Here is an 8,036-nt window from a genome sequence, read left to right as displayed (position 1 = left end):
ATTCCAAAACTTCACTGAAATGTTTACAGAAAATAAAAAAAATCCCACAACTTTACATTTAAATGTTAAATATATCATTATATGTGAAATACCAGAGATATTTATAGGCAATACCCCTTAGCAAATCCATCTCTGCTTGTGGTCCTACATTAGGACCAGAGAGCATCCATTGCAGGTGTTTGAAATGCTCTTGGATCTACACAAAAGGCACATTTAAGGCTGAACATCCTCAGGACACTGAGCTCACACAGAACTGTCCTTCCCCATCAGCATCCTGGCTGACCCCTCTGACCTCTCCCAAGGCAAATGAACACTTTTGTTGCCATCTCCACATCCCAGTGTGCTGCAGGAGGAGCTGCCAACGCTCAGATATCCATCACATATCCAGCCAATGCCACGTCTGATATTCATCAAGCACAACAGCTTGACAAATGCATGGGTAAGGGAAACACATTCTAATTGCTACAGAGGCACTCTAGAGAGTCAAAACATTCCCACAAGAAGACATAATGAGTCACAAGAATTACTGAGAACTCTTGAGAGGGCTTTTCTCTAATGCTGATGCTTCATTCTTAAAGAATTACTGTCTCTGTAAGGACATATTTACAAGGTGTCTGCTTCTACAGATCTGTTTGCACAAAACTTTCATTTCTGCCACTTCACTCAGAAGACAGATTGTAAAATTTACTAAGAATAACACAGAAGCTGCTGAACTCTATCCTACTTTAACTAACTGGCTTCTAGGATGATATTAATTATTTCAACTGAGCTCAGCTATACAATGTACACTATCAGGGTCCCTATCCACATCAGAAGTCACTGAACCTGTTCATTGAGAGTTGGTGAGTTGGTGGTTTTTTGCTTGGTTGGTTTGGTCTCTGTTGTTTTGTTTTTGTTTGGGGTTTTTTTGTTTTTTTTGGGGGGGGTTTTTTTGTTTATTTTTTGGGGGTTTTTTTGGGGTTTTTTTTTTTTTTTGTTGGTTGGTTGTTTTTTGCTTGTGTGGGTTTTTTTGGGGTTTTTTTTTGGTTTTTTTTTGGTTTTTTGTTTTTTGCCATGTGCTGTTGAACTCTAATAACCATCTTGATGTTTTGGTATAGGTATTTCAGAGCCTACGCCCGAAATTATCAACCCTGACATTCTTAATTCTGCATGTCCAGCTTCTGAGAGCATATTGAGAATAATGGGTTCTGTGAGAATAAATACACTGAAAAAAAACCGACTAGTGCCATGATATAATATCTGAGGAAGTAAATAGTTCTCTCAACTGTGTTTAAATAGCATTAGAGATGGGAGGGACACTGGAGTCCTCACAGTGATATACTGAACAACTTGCCATTCTGTCAGAGTTCCTGTGATTCACTGAGGTCTGAGGGAAAACAAAAATATCCCAGGAACCAACAGGTTTGACTACCAAAGCACACAAGGGAGCTGAAATGAAGCTATATGGAGAATCCCCTTTCTGGCATTTCCCATATTCCAAGTCCTTGAGTTAGGCTGCTATTGTTCTTCCAAATTTGTTTAAAAGAGGAGTGTATGCACACATCCTGTGTATAAAATATTACTGCCCACAGAGGGCTGGTTTAGCCAGGCTTTCTCATGAGAACTACTCCTGTTATGGCCGTGTGGAGATCTGGATGAGAAATCCCAAGGCTCTTAAATTCATTTCAGGTTCACAACTGATTTCCACACTGGATCAGAATTTCACCTTTAATGCTGCTCAGGGTCAAAACACAACTGAAGGAAATGGGAGCACACAGTAGTAAAACATCAGCAGTAAACCTGTCCCACAAATTTCTCGTGCTTTTACAAGGATGTAGTTAATACATTAAGTTGTTGTTACCTAATTAGGTGACTTTTATTGTGCCATCAAACAGAAAACTGATACCAAATGGCATGTGCATATGAATGAGTGAGAGAATGGAAGCAGCGTTATCAGAGCGGAAAATAGTCTTCATCTCAAGCGTGGGAGCAGAGATTTTCTGAAGGACAGTATATTTATATGGAGGAAACAATTAGTGAATGCTAATTATTAGGAAGTTACTGGGGTTTTTGTCTTTATAGAAATAAATAAAACTGATCCAAAACTCATATTTGCAACATTAAATAATACCTGCACAGTACTGTGGTTTGCGTCTCCTCTTACTCCAAAAGTCACATCAAAAGCATCATGACACCCTTTGAGGGTTCTGCATCCCTTACTCATTTTATAGAGTATAAATCAGAATAACTGAGTCAGGGTACAAAGTTTTCTCACATTGTCCCTGTGCTCTTTCCCACTGGGGCCACCAGGACTGATCCAGAAAAAGAACTGGACACAGCAGTAAAGAAAAATATTTAGAAATTTAGTGAAGGCTATGGAATTGAGAGGTAAACACTGAGCAGATCTATAATGCTACTTTTAGCACTCTCTGTGTCATCACTAAAAGTTCTTACCTCCATTGAAAAATGCACCTTTATAAAACCAAGCATGCACAAATACAGAATCATTGAGTTGCTAAGGTTGGAAAAGACCTCTATGATCATTGATTGCAACCATTCACTCATCACCAGTGTGCTCATCACTGCTGGAGGCGCCAGTGTTTCCAAGCCTGGTGATGGCTTTGGGGAAGCTCTTTTTAAGTTGAACAATTTATTCTTTTTCAATATTGCTTGATTAACATTGCTACTCACAAATGACCTAGAAATGCTATGGGGGCGTTGATTTAGTGATTTATTTGAACAGACCACTTTTATGAGACCTTTGTTATTTTCTTTTTGAAGCTGTGCATTTTCCACAGCAGGGAAAAATCTCAGTAGTTACCTATTGTCAAGTTTCTACTGTAACAGCAGAAAAGAGGAAAAAAACTTCCAATTGCTTTTTCAGCAAAAAAATCAGTGGAAAACATCAAAGGGAGATTTCCATGTAGAGGTTACTTGTAAGTTGAATCACAAGTCATCATTGTGCATTGTGGGTTATAGGAATCAGATATAAACTACTTATTCTACAGTGATCTCTCTAGGATACATTTACAAGGAGGAATAAATCCAAACTCTCAAATGAAAAAAATGTACTTACAGCAATTTATCAATCTTTAATAGCTGTCCTGCTATTTAATATCATGTTTGAGGAGACTCACCATGGTTTGTGGATAAACATTTGTTAAACACAGTTTGCTTCTTCTTTCAAACAATCAGGTTTCAAATGCAGCCAGAGGGTTTAATTTCCAGAGAAGCATTTCCATTTGTTTGTACAATGATTCACTCCTCTATCCTATTTCTGTATATTTTCAAAATAAAACACTTCTTTCTCTTTTGTTTTTCTAGTTATGGGAGTGACATTATGTGGAAGGGAGCAGTGTTAGGAATTTGTCTCTAGCTATGGTACTGTACATGCTTCACCCTTTCATTTCTTAATTTCTAATGACACAAAGCATTATGTCATACATGTAAGTAATATGGTCAGAATAGCCAAATGAAAGTTCATGGGAGAAATTTTTTCATTAATTACTGCTATTTAAGGGCTCTTGCTTCAAATAGGAAGTTATACTGGTACAAAGAAAATAAATACCAGTAGCATGTTACAACCATGTTGTTCAGAGAAGCACAAAGAACTCAGGTGGGGAAAGGGAGTAGTTGTTAGTAGACAAATGAAAATATTTTTTACAGAAGCTTGGTTGGATGAGGCTGTTGTTGGCCGTGACATACAAAAATATATTCTCAATTTTATTATAAAACTTTTAAAACACAATCTGTAATTAGAAGACTGAAAAAAACCTTTACTCCTCTGCTAAAGTATAAATTCTATGTTGAACATGCACATTAGTAGGAAGAGGTGAACTGTTGCATACATGGAGAAAGCTATTGCTGAAAAGGGGACTAAGTCTTGTGGTGCATGTTTATTCCTGAATTTCCTTGAGCACAGCTGAAGCTCCTTCTCAGAGCAAAATGATCTGTAATTCCTGTTGGACACGAGGTGTCTGTGAGGGGCTACCCAAAGGGCAAGTGCATTGGTTTGTAAACGTCACCCCAGAGCAGACTTGGAGAAAGAGAATTAAGCTCTGAGAACAAAGCTCTCCTAATGCCACATGACACAAAGCTCAGCAAAGAATATCCTGACAGGTAGGGGGTGGAGGAGGGAAAAATCCCACAGCCTGTCTGTCTCAGCAGGATAGAGCACACGAGTAATGGGGCATGAGGCTTACAGGGAAAAGTACTGAGAGCCTGAAAAATGTGTGCTGCCCCAGCTATGTACTGCCTAACACCCCCTGTGCTAACTCCTCAGCTCCTTTAGCACAGCATCTTGCACAAGGGACACCCCGAGGAACATTTTTGAGTTTGCAGCAGTATCTGCCACACAGAGGTGCGAGACTGCGTGAGGATGATTCAATCCGTCAGCAAATTCTGCTGTCTCTCAGTAAAGATAATTCTGCGTTCATCTAATGTCAATCTGGCCCAAATGAAGGATTATAAGAGTGGAATTTTGTGTGTGGAAGTGAGAAGGAACTTTGATTAGTAAAGACATCCCTCAGGTTGTGTTTAGGGAAAAAAAAATGCATTAACTTGGAAAAAGATGTGCCTTAAATTCTCCTTCATATCATTTTTAAAAATTCATTTTTGTGTGTGTGTTCCAAGTAACGTTAATGTAGACTTTGCATCAGTGGTTGCTTTACAGAGTCTTTTCCTTCTGTCATCTCAGACTGCAAAAAGCTGTGGTGATATAGCCAAAGATTATATATATACACCCTGTGCTATGTACTCCAACTGCTCAGACATTCTATACTTTGAAGCTTAGTTAAAATCAGTTAAACTGATTTTAATCAGTTTTAAAATTGTATAAGAGAAGTCACCCAGCACTTTCACTGGTGTGACTGGTGTGAATTTCAACTACTGGCGTGAATTTCAATTACTCTCAGTTGAATTTCAACTACTCTAAGTACCAACATAAAGAAACTTAAAAAGTTTTGACTTCTGGATTGGTTCAAACAGTAAAGGATTTCTTACATTTTTTCTACATATATCAGCATTTTTATATCACTGCTGCAACATACATCTTTGTGTTTTGATGATAAAATGCCATTGGTATGGTTACAGCATCTTTTAAAAAATAATTAAATGTCTATCAGTACTTAATTTGTGTGTCTGTGTAAGATTTTTAAAGCAAAAAACTCCCAGGCATGAATGTTGTCTTTCCTTGCTCTCTATTCCTGGCTGCACTCCACAAACATAACCTGGAGCTTTAGTGTCTTTGCTGCAAACAAAGAATGGCCCTCAATTGGCTGGTGTAAATATGGAGAGAAAATTGGGGAAAGTGAAGGAGATGCCATGCAGTTTATCATGAGCTTCAGTATCTAGGAGCTGGAAGAACAACAGCCCTTCAGACATTTTCACACTTATGGAGAGAAACCGCTGAAAAATGTGATAATGAACAGATAATCAGCTGCAGCTTCTTGAAACCTCCATGTTTCTGGAATATTCCCCCATTTCTCCTCCTTGTAGCACAAGCCTAACTTCACAGCCCATAAAAATATTTCTGTTTGTTTGAGCAGCCTCCATTAACCTGCACAGCAGGGGGACGGTAGAAACCCGGGGTTATTATAAAGGTGTTTCAATCCTGTCTTGCTCTCTAACCCTCTACTTCTTCTCCTAGTCTGGGAGTATCTATTATAATGGATTACAGAAAGCTATTGTTTGATGAATGATACAGATAGCATCACCCTTTCATGTTCATAAAGGAAATTCTTGTCACGCTGCTGTAGTTTAATGGCTCTCTGTGCTGCTGCTGCTGCTTTTACAGGAACAGAATATAAAACTTAGCATGGTTGTCCTGCAGATATACACTGGCAACTTGTCTATCATGCTTTACTTACTTGGAATTGTGGCCACTAAGGGATGTGACAGTCTGCCACCACAGAATCTGCCTGAAAACTTTGTATGCTCCACAGCTGTAGTGTTCACTCACACCACCTTTTCTCACTGAAGCCTGGGTTTGATGCACCTATAAAAGAATATAGTACAGAATAAATAAAGGAATATGTTGTACAGGTTTAGCATTTTCTAATTTTCTTTGGGCAGCTTGCAGAGGTTCACCTGCCCAAGTACAGGAGCCACGGATAAGTGATTTAACTGAGAAAATTTAACATATTTTGAATGGAAAGTAAACCAGGGAGAAAAGTGTTAATTTTTAAACTGTTTGGGGTGAACTACTGCCCATTTTTGTGTGTTCATGTGTGCATGCACACACACCAATTTAATGTGCTGTGCTTGGATTTGGGGACAATTGCAGTTATCTGGTATCCAGGTAGGGACTGATGTTGTGCCCCTGTTATCAAAAGTCAGGGCTGCAGCTATCTTGAGCAGACATAATTCCTGCCAAAGCACTTCCCTCGCCTGTAGTTCCCTGTGGTGGAAGGACTTTTCAAAATAAGTCAGGCACTATGAAATAAGCGCTGTTTAATGTGAGTCGCTTTGGCCTCAATACTTTCTGGTTATGTTTTGTCAAATTAGTTTGAAAAAGCAAGAAATAGGCAAAAATGTTTTAGAGTAATTTTTCTGAACTTTCTCACCACCAATGGCAAGTAAGAGGGAATTCAGGAAGAGAGTTAGATGAGCTTTTTTAGTGGAGTTTGTTGAATGTACTAAACCACCAATCAAGGCAAGGAGAAAATGATGGATCTTCACAAAGTTGTACTGCAAAACTAGGGAAATAGATACACCCCACTTTAATGCCATGAACTGCACCACTGATTAATCCTAGATGGATTTGTCACATTGAAGCAATAGAAACTATCTTATTTAAAATGTAAGTAGAGATTTTAAGATCTCTATTGAAAGTAATTAAGGAAAATAATTTTCTTCAAACATGAAAAAAAATATGGAATCTTACCCTGTTTCTTTGTCATAAAATATGTTTCTAGGCGGTATTTTGTGGCCTTTTCCCCCATTTCTTTCACAGATTTTATTCAAAAGCAAAGTGATCCATTGATTAGGAGAGGGCCTATATAACAGCTTGGTTCTCTCCTGCTCTCACAGTGTCTGCCTGAATTGAGCTCCCACGTCCTTATCTGTGCTGTCAGTGGCACAGATTTGCTCCAACCCATCCCATCCCTTCATCACTCTCTGCTGTTGTGTTTAAAAAACCCTCTTATTTGTTATTGCAATCTACACGTTCTCAGAACCCATAATAAAGAGGAGCATTTGGTAATGTTGTGCTTATTCAGAAAACAGATATGATCTGTAAAAACATGACTCTGGTTGTAAGGGGAAAACAACCCAACAGTGAACAAAAGCAAACTGTTCCTGAAGGAATGCATGACTGGAGGACCATTTGATGATCTTGGGTTTACTTAGGAAATAGAGTATTAGAGGCTGTTCTAAAGTCAGCATCCAATAAAAGTAGGGTTATTAGACACTGACAGCAAAACATTGCTGTTTATTGCTTTTCACCTTGTTTTTTAAGGTGTCCTTAGACCTGGAAGGCTGCCTGAAGATAGGAAAAGCTTCGAAATAATAAGTACTGAATGCATGAAGTAACCAGCTGAGGTCATCTAAATAACTACAAAGTGACAGCCAAGAAATAATTATTCAATCTTGTTAGTTTTACACAAAACCTTACTCAACAGCAAGGACTGCGAATTTCTGAGAATGGAAGTATTTTCCACTAATTAGGAGTTCTCCAAAAGTGTATCATAAAATGCAAAACACATGTCATTAATCTTCACTTGGGGCTAAAGAACAACTCTGATAATATCTGTGTTCATTAAATTTTTCATTCCAAATACTGTTTATCATACAAATCTCTTGCATCATGAGTTTTCTATCTGCTCAGATGAGCACACAGAAAACTTCCTTCTCCAAGGAAAAGCTCTCCTTGGAATGAAAAATTACTCTTTTTTTCATGGAGCAGAGAGATGAAATGGAGAAACAAGGTTCCACATGCTTGAAGGAAGTTTTTATAATGTCAGGATGCCAGAGGAAAGTGTACTTCTTCAAATATGAAAAAGTGCAACTGTCTACAGAGAACAAAATGAGAAAACCAGCTATTTTATCTTGTAGCTCAG

At 38.3% G+C, this 8,036-nt stretch overlaps 1 long non-coding RNA gene across 1 annotated transcript in view; it reads right to left on the bottom strand.

The window, feature by feature from the left end:
* Positions 1–5,782: 5,782 nt before the first annotated feature.
* LOC113459101 (uncharacterized) overlaps positions 5,783–8,036 on the bottom strand; it is a 102,301-nt gene continuing 100,047 nt past the window's right edge. Inside the window, exon 5 of the long non-coding RNA XR_012580303.1 lies at positions 5,783–5,974. This is a non-coding gene — a long non-coding RNA (uncharacterized LOC113459101). The remainder of the gene's footprint in view (positions 5,975–8,036) is intronic.

This window comes from Zonotrichia albicollis, chromosome 5, assembly GCF_047830755.1.
Source record: "Zonotrichia albicollis isolate bZonAlb1 chromosome 5, bZonAlb1.hap1, whole genome shotgun sequence".
NCBI lineage: Eukaryota > Metazoa > Chordata > Aves > Passeriformes > Passerellidae > Zonotrichia > Zonotrichia albicollis.
The sequence above is the reverse complement of the archived record's forward strand: the minus strand, read 5'-3'. Positions and strand labels throughout refer to the sequence as shown.